The 15539-nt window shown below is 52.7% G+C and overlaps 1 protein-coding gene across 4 annotated transcripts in view; it reads right to left on the minus strand.

Moving 5' to 3' along the window:
- The window catches only part of COL16A1 (collagen type XVI alpha 1 chain), a 111869-nt gene extending 104990 nt beyond the window's left edge, over window positions 1–6879 (minus strand). For 3 of the 4 annotated variants that reach the window (XM_029619243.1, XM_029619244.1, XM_029619241.1), the window contains exon 1: window positions 6693–6879. The gene's annotated coding sequence lies outside the window, so the exon portion shown is untranslated. Of the gene's footprint in view, window positions 1–6547 lie in introns of all 4 variants that reach the window. The other variant, XM_029619242.1, reaches the window with a different exon arrangement.
- Window positions 6880–15539: the final 8660 nt, after the last annotated feature.

A 15539-nucleotide genomic window follows, 5' to 3' on the forward strand; every position in this document is an offset into this window, starting at 1 on the left:
AGACCTGACTGAGCATGGGTGCGTCCCTAGCACATCCATGGCATCGGGCACCCAGGAGACCTGACTGAGCATGGGTGCGTCCCTAGCACATCCATGGCATCGGGCACCCAGGAGACCTGACTGAGCATGGGTGCGTCCCTAGCACATCCATGGCATCGGGCACCCAGGAGACCTGACTGAGCATGGGTGCGTCCCTAGCACATCCATGGCATCGGGCACCCAGGAGACCTGACTGAGCATGGGTGCGTCCCTAGCACATCCATGGCATCGGGCACCCAGGAGACCTGACTGAGCATGGGTGCGTCCCTAGCACATCCATGGCATCGGGCACCCAGGAGACCTGACTGAGCATGGGTGCATCCCTAGCACATCCATGGCATCGGGCACCCAGGAGACCTGACTGAGCATGGGTGCATCCCTAGCACATCCCTGGCACCCAGGAGACCTGACTGAGCATGGGTGCATCCCTAGCACATCCATGGCACCCAGGAGACCTGACTGAGCATGGGTGCATCCCTAGCACATCCATGGCATCGGGCACCCAGGAGACCTGACTGAGCATGGGTGCGCCCCTAGCACATCCCTGGCACCCAGGAGACCTGACTGAGCATGGGGAGACCGGACTGAGCAAGGGTGCGTCCCTAGCACATCCCTGGCACCCAGGAGACCTGACTGGGCATGGGTGCATCCCTAGCACATCCCTGGCACCCAGGAGACCTGACTGAGCATGGGTGCATCCCTAGCACATCCCTGGCACCCAGGAGACCTGACTGAGCATGGGTGCGCCCCTAGCACATCCCTGGCACCCAGGAGACCTGACTGAGCATGAGGAGACCTGACTGAGCATGGGTGCGTCCCTAGCACATCCCTGGCACCCAGGAGACCTGACTGAGCATGGGTGCGTCCCTAGCACATCCCTGGCACCCAGGAGACCTGACTGAGCATGGGTGCATCCCTAGCACATCCATGGCACCCAGGAGACCTGACTGAGCATGGGTGCATCCCTAGCACATCCATGGCACCCAGGAGACCTGACTGAGCATGGGTGCGTCCCTAGCACATCCCTGGCACCCAGGAGACCTGACTGAGCATGGGTGCATCCCTAGCATATCCATGGCATCGGGCACCCAGGAGACCTGACTGAGCATGGGTGCATCCCTAGCATATCCATGGCATCGGGCACCCAGGAGACCTGACTGAGCATGGGTGCATCCCTAGCACATCCATGGCATCGGGCACCCAGGAGACCTGACTGAGCATGGGTGCATCCCTAGCACATCCATGGCATCGGGCACCCAGGAGACCTGACTGAGCATGGGTGCATCCCTAGCACATCCCTGGCACCCAGGAGACCTGACTGAGCATGGGTGCATCCCTAGCACATCCATGGCACCCAGGAGACCTGACTGAGCATGGGTGCATCCCTAGCACATCCATGGCATCGGGCACCCAGGAGACCTGACTGAGCATGGGTGCGCCCCTAGCACATCCCTGGCACCCAGGAGACCTGACTGAGCATGGGGAGACCGGACTGAGCAAGGGTGCGTCCCTAGCACATCCCTGGCACCCAGGAGACCTGACTGAGCATGGGTGCATCCCTAGCACATCCCTGGCACCCAGGAGACCTGACTGAGCATGGGTGCATCCCTAGCACATCCCTGGCACCCAGGAGACCTGACTGAGCATGGGTGCGCCCCTAGCACATCCCTGGCACCCAGGAGACCTGACTGAGCATGGGGAGACCTGACTGAGCATGGGTGCGTCCCTAGCACATCCCTGGCACCCAGGAGACCTGACTGAGCATGGGTGCGTCCCTAGCACATCCCTGGCACCCAGGAGACCTGACTGAGCATGGGTGCATCCCTAGCACATCCATGGCACCCAGGAGACCTGACTGAGCATGGGTGCATCCCTAGCACATCCATGGCACCCAGGAGACCTGACTGAGCATGGGTGCATCCCTAGCACATCCATGGCACCCAGGAGACCTGACTGAGCATGGGTGCATCCCTAGCATATCCATGGCATCGGGCACCCAGGAGACCTGACTGAGCATGGGTGCATCCCTAGCATATCCATGGCATCGGGCACCCAGGAGACCTGACTGAGCATGGGTGCATCCCTAGCACATCCCTGGCACCCAGGAGACCTGACTGAGCATGGGTGCATCCCTAGCATATCCATGGCATCGGGCACCCAGGAGACCTGACTGAGCATGGGTGCATCCCTAGCACATCCATGGCATCGGGCACCCAGGAGACCTGACTGAGCATGGGTTAGGAAAATGGACGCTTCTAAACTGAACATCTGTTTTCCTAATCTCACTGTCGGCAAGACATTTTTTTTTTCACATTGCTGCTTTCTGTGGTTCCTGTGACTTAATATTGCGACGATATTAAGTGGAGGAACCACAGAAAAGCAGTATTTTATTTTCTGCTTTCCTGTTAAACTTTGGGGGCTCCTGAAGACTTAGCAGCAGCTCCAGGGCTGGCGTTAATGTTTGAGGGTTACAATGTGCACATTGGGTGCACGATTAGTTTTTACATAAGGGGGGGGAGATAATAGCCTCCTCAGTCTGGCATTTACAGTGATGAGTGCTATTAGCTCCGGGCTGGTTTGGATGCGCATTCTGGAAGCGCTAATCCCCGTAGCCTGAGTGCGTAGTATTGCATCCGCCTGCTCACGTGGAACTGTGTCAAATACTTCCCGGACGTCCAGACAGGCCACAGCTACTGCACCCCTGACCTCTGCTCGCTTCATCAAGGAAATCCATCACGTTTTTATGTTCAGATGAAGGCCCGTAACCCGGATCCTGCATTACTTGGCCCTTCAGGAGTGCTTCTATGATTTTGGGCATGGATGACATCAAACCGCGTTTTTTTTGCTTCCTTCTTTCTCACTCCCTTGTGGAGCGCTGTTACCTCAGTCTCTTGGAGCATTTCCCATTACAACTACCCAGGGATGTTTCTGCTACCTTCCCTTCTGCACTCATTGCAGCAGTCCTCAGCTGGGGGCCATGCACTGGTGCGCTGGTATTTCAAAGGTCTTCCAGCTCACCCCTGCACACTGAGCTGAGATACAGCTGGGATATAGATCCCCCTCCCTCCCCTGCTCACACGTATAGACTACAGCTGGGATGTATATAGGAACAGAGGAAACGCCATGCTGGGTCAGACCAAGGGTCCATCAAAGCCCAGCATCCTGTCTCCCACAGTGGCCAATCCAGGCCACAAGTACCTGTCAGATCCCCAAAAGCTGTGACCTATTTCCTGTACCTCACTGCCAGGGATAAGTCTGTCTGGCTAATAACTGCTTATGGACTTTTCCTTCAGGAGCTCGTGCGATCCTCTGTTGAACCTCACTTTGTTACTTGCCTTGGCCTCGTCCTCCGGCAGCAGACTCCAGTGCTGAGTGAAAAAAATGCTTCCTATGATTTGTTTCCCGTCTGCTGGTTACTAAAGTCCTGGAGTGTTCCCTGATCCTAAGCGTTCCCTGCTGGGAGTGGATCCTATCAATGCAGCTGCCATTAGGACATCATTCCCCGGGCTCAGGCTACCTAAGATACCTCTCCCAGCTGCCAGCCTTCAGCTTATCTCACATGCAACAGTTACATCCCCAAGCTTAATCCAAGACACAGGTCCTCAGGTCTTTTACCAAACATCTCTGTCTTCCAAGGCTTTCCCAAGCGGGTTTAAGTTCTGTCACACTAATGATTTCCACCACATCCCTCCCTCCCAGTTATGAAATATTAAAAGCCTGCCTCATATTTCTTTTCAGCCTCCTTCCTTCCAGCTTTCTTGTCTTGGAATGCAGCTTCCCATATTGCACTAACAAAACTACTAAATACTTTAATGCTTCTATCATATCCGATGATCTTAATGTGGCCAAACAGGTGGATAAAGCGAGGGTAAGAGCCAATAAGATGCTTGGCTGCACAGGGAGAGGACTGGGTCAGCAGTGAGACCCCACCTTGAATACTATGTACAATTCTGGTCGCCGCATCTCAAAAAAGATATAATTGCGATGGAGAAAGTACAGAGAAGGGCAACCAAAATGATAAAAGGGATGGAACAGCTCCCCTATGAGGAAAGGCTGAAGAGGTTAGGGCTGTTCAGCTTGGAGAAGAGACGACTGAGGGGGGATATGATAGAGGTCTACAAAATCATGAAAGGACTTGAACAGCTTAATGTAAATCGGTTATTTACTCTTTCAGATAATGCAAGGACTAGGGGGCACTCCATGAAGTTAGCAAAAAGCTCATTTAAAACAAATTGGAGAAAATTATTTTTCACTCAGCGCATAGTTAAGCTGTGGAATTCATTGCCAGAGGATGTGGTTACAGCATAGTGTGACTGGGTTTAAAAAAAGGTTTGGATAAATTCCTAGAGCAGAAATCCATAAACTGCTATTAATCAATAAGGAATAGTAGTTTGGGATCTGTTCAGGTACTTGTGACCTGGATTGGCCACTGCTGGACTCAGGATACTGGGCTTGATGGGCCCTGGGTATGGCATTTCTTATGGACCACACTCGCTCTCTTCCAGTCTCTAAAGACGTCAGGAACTTCTTGAGCTCTTTCAGCCTGCTGGCGTGAGCTGCAAGAGGTCCCATGCTTATTTCTGTAAATCGTTGGTGACCATTTCATAAACATTTCCTGCCTTCTTTCCCATGAAAATACCAAGTAAAAAACATATTTCAGTTTTCTTCTCCTCGCTAACCTCACATTCTCCCTTAATCTTACCGTTTCCTCTAATGGTGTCTAAGGACGGTTTGAGGTCTGGGTCATTTTTTCTTCTGATTGAGCCTTTACTCGTCTTACTGACCTCTCCTCGTTATCCAGCTGCTATTTCTGCTTCTCCTCCTTCGTCCGTGCTTCTTGTCATTTATGAATATTAATCTCTTTGCTCCTCCATTTCCGTTACCACCTCAGAGAATAATATCTGTCTTTTTTCCCTCTTCCCCTTGCTAACCTGCCTTACTCAGAGATTTTTTCCCCTTAATAATAATTCTCTCTTTTATTGACGGCCACAGGTCTTCCGTGCCTTTCAGATCTTGGGTTCCTGATTGGCCAGCTCGGTTCTCTTGCTCAGTCTTGAAGTCTAGGGCCTTAGTATGATCCAGTTCAGGTAAGAGCTTATGACTGAAGCACATGCTAAGATGGATCCAGCATCATCTTCCCGTGAATCAGATCGTTCACCAGCTGCCCACAGAATCTCCCCTCCGAGCCGCTGCACAACCATCCTGCGGAGGCCTCTTCTGGGTCATCACCTCCTCCTGTACACAGACCCCCCCTGCTCTCCCTTAATCACAATTAAAGAGCTGCTCCTATCTGAGGAGATGATCACATCCAAATCCTGCTTTCCATTACGCCAGCCCATGCTGATTGCAAAGAGGTCCAAGTCTGCTTCTGCCGTGATGGCCTCTGCCCTGATGCCCTGCCTCTCTTTTTCCTCGCTTCCTGTTTCAGCAGTTCCCCCTCTTCTGAACGTTGCCTCCTGTATTTTATGTGAGCTTTTATCCCTTGTTCACCTCACCTGTTCTGGGGGAAGACCACCTCTTTCTTAGTGTAAATGCTGATCCATATCGGACTTGAGATGACAGCTAAGGGCCCTCAGCTCCCTTCCTGCATGGATGTAAACTATTCTTACCCTCCCAGGTACATCCCACCCATATATTCCCTTCCTCTGCCAATTTTTCCTGCTAAGACTTGAAGTTGTTTGTGAGGCCACAGGTACGGGGCAGGGCTGTAGGATGCAGTAACAGTCTCCAGGGGCAGGGCTGCTCAGAGAAGTTCTGGTCATCTGGTCAGCAGGAAACAAATGCCCACCCATGGCTCAGCCAGGACCCTGGAGCGCAGTGCATCCCTGCATTTACTGCATGCAGCGTGCAGCCCGGACCGCAGACATGGCTCATCCAGACCTTCACATAGCTAGAAAAGTTATCAAGGGGATATCAATGCTGAGCATTGCGCCAGGAGCAGAGGGCCAGGGAAGGGGGAGCTGGGCAGGAGATCCCATCTGCTCTTTCTGCCTGGGACCTGTTTGCCTCCCGCTTTCTGGGAAGGTTTCTCTTTGTCTCCATTAATGGCGTTCATGTCACAACAAGCAGCGATGCTCTTGGCATCACAAACTTACTGGTTTCCAGTCCTGAAAAATGTAAATCTGGAGGACATGAATACAGCACACTCTGCGTGAGGGAAGCTTGCCCTGTACCCATCCCAGCGCCTCACCAGCACTAAAGAACGGATTCACTCCTAAAATCTGTCACAATGCATGCGCTGCAACACTGCTACTGAGAGCCAACACGTTCCTTCCAGAGGAAAATGTGCAGTTCCCCCAAAATCTCATCGTTTGTGAGGCTCTGCAGGACTGCAAAGCTTCTGGCGTTTTATTTAATGCTGACCAAGCCAAGAAGGAAAAAAAGCCCTTCAAAGTCAGAAAATGCTGAATGAATGTGAGCTGAAAGCCCCTCTTGGCCCTTCTTGGGGTTCCGCCTGGGAGCACTTTCTTATCGTTAACATTGCATTTTCGATCTGAAGGCCACCTACCTCCAAAAGTGAACCCAGAGCAAAATCAGCAAAGCCCCTGTGTGCAGAGGCTCCCAGGCTGCTGCTGTGCTGCTTTCCTCTCGGCAGCACCTTCCCCACATCAGATCTCAGCCCCACACTGCCAGGTGCTCCCAGCTGGCCTTACCTCCGTGGGGAGCTGCAGGGGTCACAGCAGCGAGGGCAGGCTCATGGCAGGCAGGGATGTGCCCCTGTCCTTCACACAACAGGAAAGTTTCTGAAGTTAAGATTTCCCAGCAATGCAGCAGCGTTGGGTGAGGAAGATCCTATAGCAGTGCTGACATCCACTGGCTCCTGCAGGAAAGAACAGTGAGGGGGTCTGTCTGTCTGTCTCCCTCCCTCCCTCCCTCTCTCTCTCTCTCTCTCTCTCCTCCCCAAGCTGGAGACTGTAGTAAGGAGACAGCCAACTTCCCAAGATAACTTGTTGAGCTGCCAGGTTCCTCCAAAGCTGGAATACCGGGAACCATTAAAGGTGCTGGAATGCTGAGCTGTTTTAATCTAAGTCAGATGTGCTGAGAACAAAGCCTGAAGCCGAAATCAGCTCAGCCCCTCTTAGTCTCCGCCGACACTGGCGCATTTTTCATCAAGGCCTCTCCTTATTCATACGCCAAGCTCTTTCCCGAACGGATCAGTTTAAGCCCAGTGCTGTGTGTTTAACAGAAGACGACATAAACCTGCCACAAATCACAGGTAGACAGAGCAGGCTGACATAGGGGGCCTCTTCCTTCCCCTACAGCATGGTAGCAGATGGAGAGGGATCCTGATGGAGTGGCTTAACATCTCATGCCGTGAATGTTCACGTAAGCGTGGCAGAAACAGCCCGCCATAAACCTAGGAAATTTCAGACGGATGAAAATACTAATTCATGTGCATGCAATATCCTCTGGCAATGTGCACGGAGTGTTTGCTGGCTCTGTATACATGGAGCATCCTCTTATTGTGTATATATGGAGTATCCTCTCGCTGTGTGCACACAGTATTGCTGGCTGTCTATATATGGAGTATCTAGGGTGTGGGCTAGCTGTGTATACATGGAGTATCCTTAGAATGTGCACACAAGGTGCTTATTGGCTGTGTACATATATATGGCGTAGCTTTTGCTGTGTGCACAAGTGTTTACTAGCTGTGTACAAGTAGTATCTTCTGGCTGTATGCCAGGCTGTTTACTGGCTGTGTATATATGGAATATCCTATCAATGTGTGCACAGGATGTATATATGGAGTACCCTCTGGCTGTGCATACGGGGTGTTTACTGGCTGTGTGCATGGCGTATTCTCTGGCTGTATGCACATGGTGTTTACTGACTGTGTATATGTGTAGTACCTCCAGCTGTGCACATAGGGTGTTTACTGGCTGGGTGCATGCCGTATTCTCTGGCTGAGCGCACAGAATGTTTATTGGCTATGTATATATGAAGTATCCTCTGGCTGTGTGCACAGAGTCTTTGCAGGCTGTGTGCATGGAGTATCATCTGAGGATCTAACTCAGAATTAATGACATCAGGTATCAATTCTTTGGCAGCTGAGTAGAAGTTAGTTAGTTTTTTGCTGGATTGCCTGTCCTTCTGACAGGACCGTGCCCAGTGACGTGTGTGGCTAGGGACACCCCAGTGCTTACCAGGCCAGAGCTCATAAAGATCTGGAAAGGGAACTGCAAGACGTTTGCCCATTAGACTGGAAAACCGCTAAGCGTGGGCAGCAGCCATGGAAGCCAGAGAGCCACAATGTGCTGAGTTAGCATGCATGCACGATTTATCAAAGCACAAGGCTCTGCAGCGCACATGGCATTCATTTTCCAGTGCTGTTAATCGCACATCACACTGCCATGCAAGCAGATTCCCAAATCCCAGCTCCGCTAGCTCTAAAGCAAGCACTGGCAGGACTGGAGCCTCTCCGGGCAGGGTGCAGCTAGGGTTTTAGTGGATGGGAGGCAGAGGGCATGTGCGATCGGTGGATGACCAGTGAGGGAACGGAGGGACTTTGGCTGTTCCTTCTAATATTTTTAATCAGAACAGATCAATCATGGCTGCAGTGTTTTGTTCCATCATTTGCTGCCATTGCTTTAGGAAACGTGGAGATGTTTTATTATCCTCCTTAAACTGTCCTTCAATGCCAAATGCCTCTGTTAGTGCACACAATAGGGCCCTGGGGCTGGGAGCATCACCTTCTCCACTTCATGTGCCTGCAACTCGAACCGATAACTCCAGGTCCAGCCCAACAGGCAGGGAAGTGGGAAGCAGTCTCTGGAGGAAAACCTTAGGCCAGACCTGTTCCCTGCTACCTGTCAAAATCAAGCAGGAGACTACACATCCCACAATACTCTGGGATAGAAATTCCAAATCCTGCAGCTAGGCAACGGCCTGACTGGGTCATTAGACTTCTCTGCAGACCCCCACTGAGAGGCAGCTGCTCAGTGCTGGCTCTTGCCAGATGTGGCCAGATGGGGCCAGCTCCTTTCTCTGTGGGATCTTCGCTCCTAAAAGGTGCAGCTCCCTGGCTTTCACCCTCCGCTCCCTAAAACAAGAAAATGACCTGGGAGAGTGATCCCAGGGGGCTCCGATCATCAGCTCTGCCTCCTAACAGTTAACAGCAGCCACCACCCCTGCGCAGACGAAATGGAAAAAGTGAGCCCTGAGCCTGTCTGTCTCCTGCAGTGCTGCGGGGTAATAATCTCCAGCTGCAGTCAGAGGAGGGCTGGGACCAGCTTCACTCTGGGCTTCTTGCAATAAAGAGCCTGAATGATGCTAACCAGCTCTGTCTGCCAGCCCTGGGAACGCAAGCCCGGGCACCTTTCATTCAGTTTCTAGGTCTCTGAGAAAAGCCTCCGCTAATCAAATCCATAGGGCAGGCAAGGGACCCCTCCACCCAGTCCAGCAGGAAACCTGACCACTGCTGCTTTTGACATTTGCACTGCAACATCACACAGACAGTGACTTTATGGATGTCTGCAGACTCGCCCAGCCACCCTATTGCCCCTGTCTACACTAATGTAGCTCTGGCTATAACCTTTTTTTCCCCCTTACCACAGCTATCTTATGCTAAAGAAATCTCCCAGCTGTCAGCCATACCAGCTTGACCGCCTGCAGGAGGTCAGTCTGAAAAATTAAAGACACATAACCAAACCGTGAACCATATGTTAAGATCCCCTGTAATCTGCACGCCGTCAGTGGAGGAACAGGAAACAGCATCAACCTCCACCTGAAGCCACAATGTGGCTAGCAGAGGACAGATCTGAACGCAAGAAAGAGAAACTGCCAGCCCCTGCTGGAGGATCTGCCATCTCCCCCCTGTGAAGCCACCAGCATACCACTCCATGCTGTCTGACCTCGCCCCCACTTCCTGGGCACCTGGCAGAGCTGGACTAATGCCCAGGGCCCATCTGTGCATCTGAGCACCGGAAAGCAGCTTGCCAGGGAGTCCCTGCCACGCCACAGCATTTGGCTCATGTGATTCTCCCCCCCACACATACACACAGACGCCACGTCAGGATTTATCATCACGTACAGACACCCCAGCAGCATCCCCCCCCCCCCCCACACACAGACACCACGTCAGGATTTATCATCACGTACAGACACCCCAGCAGCATCCCCCCCACGCAGACGCCACGTCAGGATTTATCATCACGTACATACACCCCAGCAGCACCCCCCCCCCCACGCAGACACCACGTCAGGATTTATCATCACGTACAAACACCCCAGCAGCATCCCCCCACGCAGACGCCATGTCAGGATTTATCATCACGTACAGACACCCCAGCAGCATCCCCCCCCCCCCACACAGACGCCACGTCAGGATTTATCATCACGTACAGACACCCCAGCAGCATCCCTCCCACGCAGACGCCACGTCAGGATTTATCATCACGTACAGACACCCCAGCAGCATCCCCCCCCCACGCAGACGCCACGTCAGGATTTATCATCACGTACAGACACCCCAGCAGCATCCCCCCCACACAGACGCCACGTCAGGATTTATCATCACATACAGACACCCCAGCAGCATCCCCCCCCACACAGACACCACGTCAGGATTTATCATCACGTACAGATACCCAGCAGCATCCCCCCCCCACACAGACGCCACGTCAGGATTTATCATCACGTACAGACACCCCAGCAGCATCCCCCCCACACAGACGCCACGTCAGGATTTATCATCACGTACAGACACCCCAGCAGCATCCCCCCCACACAGACGCCACGTCAGGATTTATCATCACGTACAGACACCCCAGCAGCATCCCCCCCCCACACAGACACCACGTCAGGATTTATCATCACGTACAGACACCCCAGCAGCATCCCCCCCCCCCACAGACGCCACGTCAGGATTTATCATCACGTACATACACCCCAGCAGCATCCCCCCCCCCACACAGACGCCAAAGTCAGGATTTATCATCACGTACAGACACCCCAGCAGCATCCCCCCCACAGAGACACCACGTCAGGATTTATCATCACGTACAGACACCCCAGCAGCATCCCCCCACACAGACGCCACGTCAGGATTTATCATCACATACATACACCCCAGCAGCATCCCCCCCACGCAGACGCCACGTCAGTACAGACACCCCAGCAGCATCCCCCCCACGCAGACGCCACGTCAGGATTTATCATCATGTACAGACACCCCAGCAGCATCCCCCCCACGCAGACGCCACGTCAGGATTTATCATCACGTACAGACACCCCAGCAGCATCCCCCACACACAGACACCACGTCAGGATTTATCATCACGTACAGACACCCCAGCAGCATCCCCCACACACAGACGCCACGTCAGGATTTATCATCACGTACATACACCCCAGCAGCATCCCCCCCCACACAGACACCATGTCAGGATTTATCATCACGTACAGACACCCCAGCAGCATCCCCCCCACACAGATGCCATGTCAGGATTTATCATCACATACAGACACCCCAGCAGCATCCCCCCCACACAGACGCCACGTCAGGATTTATCATCACGTACATACACCCCAGCAGCACCCCCCCCCCCCACACACAGACACCACGTCAGGATTTATCATCACGTACAGACACCCCAGCAGCATCCCCCCCACGCAGACGGCTCGTCAGGATTTATCATCACGTACAGACACCCCAGCAGCATCCCCCCCACGCAGACGCCACGTCAGGATTTATCATCACGTACAGACACCCCAGCAGCATCCCCCCCACGCAGACGCCACTTCAGGATTTATCATCATGTACAGACACCCCAGCAGCATCCCCCCCACGCAGACGCCACGTCAGGATTTATCATCACGTACATACACTCCAGCAGCATCCCCCCCCACGCAGACGCCACGTCAGGATTTATCATCACGTACAGACACCCCAGCAGCATCCCCCCCACACAGACGCCACGTCAGGATTTATCATCACGTACAGACACCCCAGCAGCATCCCCCCCCCACACAGACACCACGTCAGGATTTATCATCACGTACAGATACCCCAGCAGCATCCCCCCCCCCCACACAGACGCCACGTCAGGATTTATCATCACGTACAGAAACCCCAGCAGCATCCCCCCCACACAGACGCCACGTCAGGATTTATCATCACGTACAGACACCCCAGCAGCATCCCCCCCACACAGACGCCACGTCAGGATTTATCATCACGTACATACACCCCAGCAGCATCCCCCCCCCACACAGACGCCAAGTCAGGATTTATCATCACGTACAGACACCCCAGCAGCATCCCCCCCACACAGACACCACGTCAGGATTTATCATCACGTACAGACACCCCAGCAGCATCCCCCCACGCAGACGCCACGTCAGGATTTATCATCACGTACATACACCCCAGCAGCATCCCCCCCACGCAGACGCCAAGTCAGGATTTATCATCACGTACAGACACCCCAGCAGCATCCCCCGGACGCAGACGCCACGTCAGGATTTATCATCACGTACATACACCCCAGCAGCATCCCCCCCACGCAGACGCCACGTCAGGATTTATCATCACGTACAGACACCCCAGCAGCATCCCCCTCACGCAGACGCCACGTCAGGATTTATCATCACGTACAGACACCCCAGCAGCATCCCCCCACACAGACGCCACGTCAGGATTTATCATCACGTACATACACCCCAGCAGCATCCCCCCCCCACACAGACACCATGTCAGGATTTATCATCACGTACAGACACCCCAGCAGCATCCCCCCCACACAGATGCCATGTCAGGATTTATCATCACATACAGACACCCCAGCAGCATCCCCCCCACACAGACGCCACGTGAGGATTTATCATCACGTACATACACCCCAGCAGCACCCCCCCCACACACAGACACCACGTCAGGATTTATCATCACGTACAGACACCCCAGCAGCATCCCCCCCACGCAGACGCCACGTCAGGATTTATCATCACGTACAGACACCCCAGCAGCATCCCCCCCACGCAGACGCCACGTCAGGATTATCATCACGTACAGACACCCCAGCAGCATCCCCCCCACGCAGACGCCACTTCAGGATTTATCATCACGTACAGACACCCCAGCAGCATCCCCCCCACGCAGACGCCACGTCAGGATTTATCATCACGTACATACACTCCAGCAGCATCCCCCCCACGCAGACGCCACGTCAGGATTTATCATCACGTACAGACACCCCAGCAGCATCCCCCCCACGCAGACGCCACGTCAGGATTTATCATCACGTACAGACACCCCAGCAGCATCCCCCCCACGCAGACGCCACGTCAGGATTTATCATCACGTACATACATCCCAGCAGCATCCCCCCCATGCAGACGCCACGTCAGGATTTATCATCACGTACAGACACCCCAGCAGCATCCCCCCCCACACAGACACCACGTCAGGATTTATCATCACGTATAGACACCCCAGCAGCATCCCCCCACGCAGACGCCACGTCAGGATTTATCATCACGTACATACACCCCAGCAGCATCCCCCCCCACACAGACGCCACGTCAGGATTTATCATCACGTACAGACACCCCAGCAGCATCCCTCCCACGCAGACGCCACGTCAGGATTTATCATCACGTACATACACCCCAGCAGCATTATGCAACCTGACAACATGGCTTCTGGCACCAAGCTCTCGTTGCAATGGAGCAATTAGGCCACATCTTCACTATAAAGCAGCACTGAGGAGACTTTTCTGTCTTACCGTCTGCTAACTTTATTTACCGTTTGCCTCATCAGCAAGCCCTGCCAGGTAAGACTTCTGGGGCATGGCAGCACCACAGGCCATATCCTCGGGCCTGGGTCATTTATTCTCTATTTGCACCCGTTATTAATACCCAGCCCCAGCTCTGTAATGACACCTTGGTGTCTGCCACTTTCATTTCCTTACTTTTGGCTGGCGAGTTGCTGCCCTGGCCCTGGTCGCGAGATCTCGGGGAGGGGGGTGAGTTCTCTGTCTCCCTTCCTCTGGGCTGCTGACATTGCCAACCCCTTATTTTTCACTGCCACTTCTTACCTGTCCTGAGCAGCTGGCCCTGCCATGCTAATTCTCACCCCTCAAGCCCTTCTTCCACCCTCTGTTTTTCACCCAAGGGGTCCCAATGGCCATGAGCTGGGACCCCTTCCCTAAACAAGCAGTGATGACCCTCTTATGCACTTCTGGCCATTGAGGCTTGGCTGCAGCAGTTTCCCTAGGACACGGGAGCCAGGGAGCTGCCATTCCTTGTGCATTTGTGACGTAATTTCACAGGTTCTGTGAGCCCCTCTGAGGGACTTTAGCTTATTCAAATGTATTAATCGCTTTAGCCAAAGCACTAAGTGATGCACAATAGAGACATTCATAATAATAAAAAGGGAAAATCACAAGTGAGCAAGAATGCAATAACAAAAATCCTCAACTGAACAAAATAAGGAAAATATTTCTGCTACATCTGTAAGATCTGTTTAAGGAACAGAGTTTACAACAAAACTTTTAAAAGTCTCAGTGCATTTAGGCTGCCGTAAGGTCACAGGAAGAGGGTCCACAGCTCGGGGGCTGAACGGACCTGTCAGAGACAGCACAGCCATGAGTCCTTGCTGGGAAGACCTTAAAGTTGTAGTAAGTCGATAAATTATGAGAAGTGCATTAATCCAAGGAGAAGAGCAACTTCTTAGGACAGCAGGAATGTGCTCTCTTTCAGTTTCCCTCTCAGCAAGCCTTGCAGTCTCGTTCTGCAGTAACTGTAAAAGGGTGAAGAAGAAGCGGGAAAGCTGGAAAGTTACAGTTCTCCATACAAAGCCTGCAGTTTGGAAAACCCAGTTCTAATCATTGCGAATGCAGCCACAGTCCTAGAATGGGACAGGGCTGATGGTCTGCGTCGCACTGGCAGGGTTTACTCTAGGACTCGGTCCTGCCAGCTTTTTATGGTGGCGCCATTGTTTGACAGCAGATAGACAAATGCCAACCATTCTCACAGCCCAGTTAGGACTATGATAGTAAGAATCGAGCAGATTGGAGATAAGTAAATATTGAGCAAGGACGGCAGCCCTGCAGAGAACTGATTTAGCTGAGACCCACAAATAACCACCTTTACCTTTGTAAAACTGTCCCCCAGACTCCAGTCTCGATAGTGTCACAAGCTGACAATATGCCCAAGGGAAGAAGAATATAACTGTTGCCAGCATCCATCCCTCTTTGAAAAGAATCAATAAGAGAGACCAGTAATGTTTCAACGTCACCATAGATCAATCAACTCACTATGAGGAAAGGCTAAAGAGGTTAGGACTTTTCAGCTTGGAGAAGAGACGACTGAGGGGGGATATGATAGAGGTGTTTAAAATCATGAGAGGTCTAGAACGGGTAGATGTGAATCGGTTATTTACTCTTTCGGATAGTAGAAAGACTAGGGGGCACTCCATGAAGTTAGCATGGGACACATTTAAAACTAATCGGAGAAAGTTCTTTTTCACTCAACGCACAATTAAACTCTGGAATTTGTTG

This window comes from Rhinatrema bivittatum, chromosome 11, assembly GCF_901001135.1.
Source record: "Rhinatrema bivittatum chromosome 11, aRhiBiv1.1, whole genome shotgun sequence".
Classification (NCBI taxonomy): domain Eukaryota; kingdom Metazoa; phylum Chordata; class Amphibia; order Gymnophiona; family Rhinatrematidae; genus Rhinatrema; species Rhinatrema bivittatum.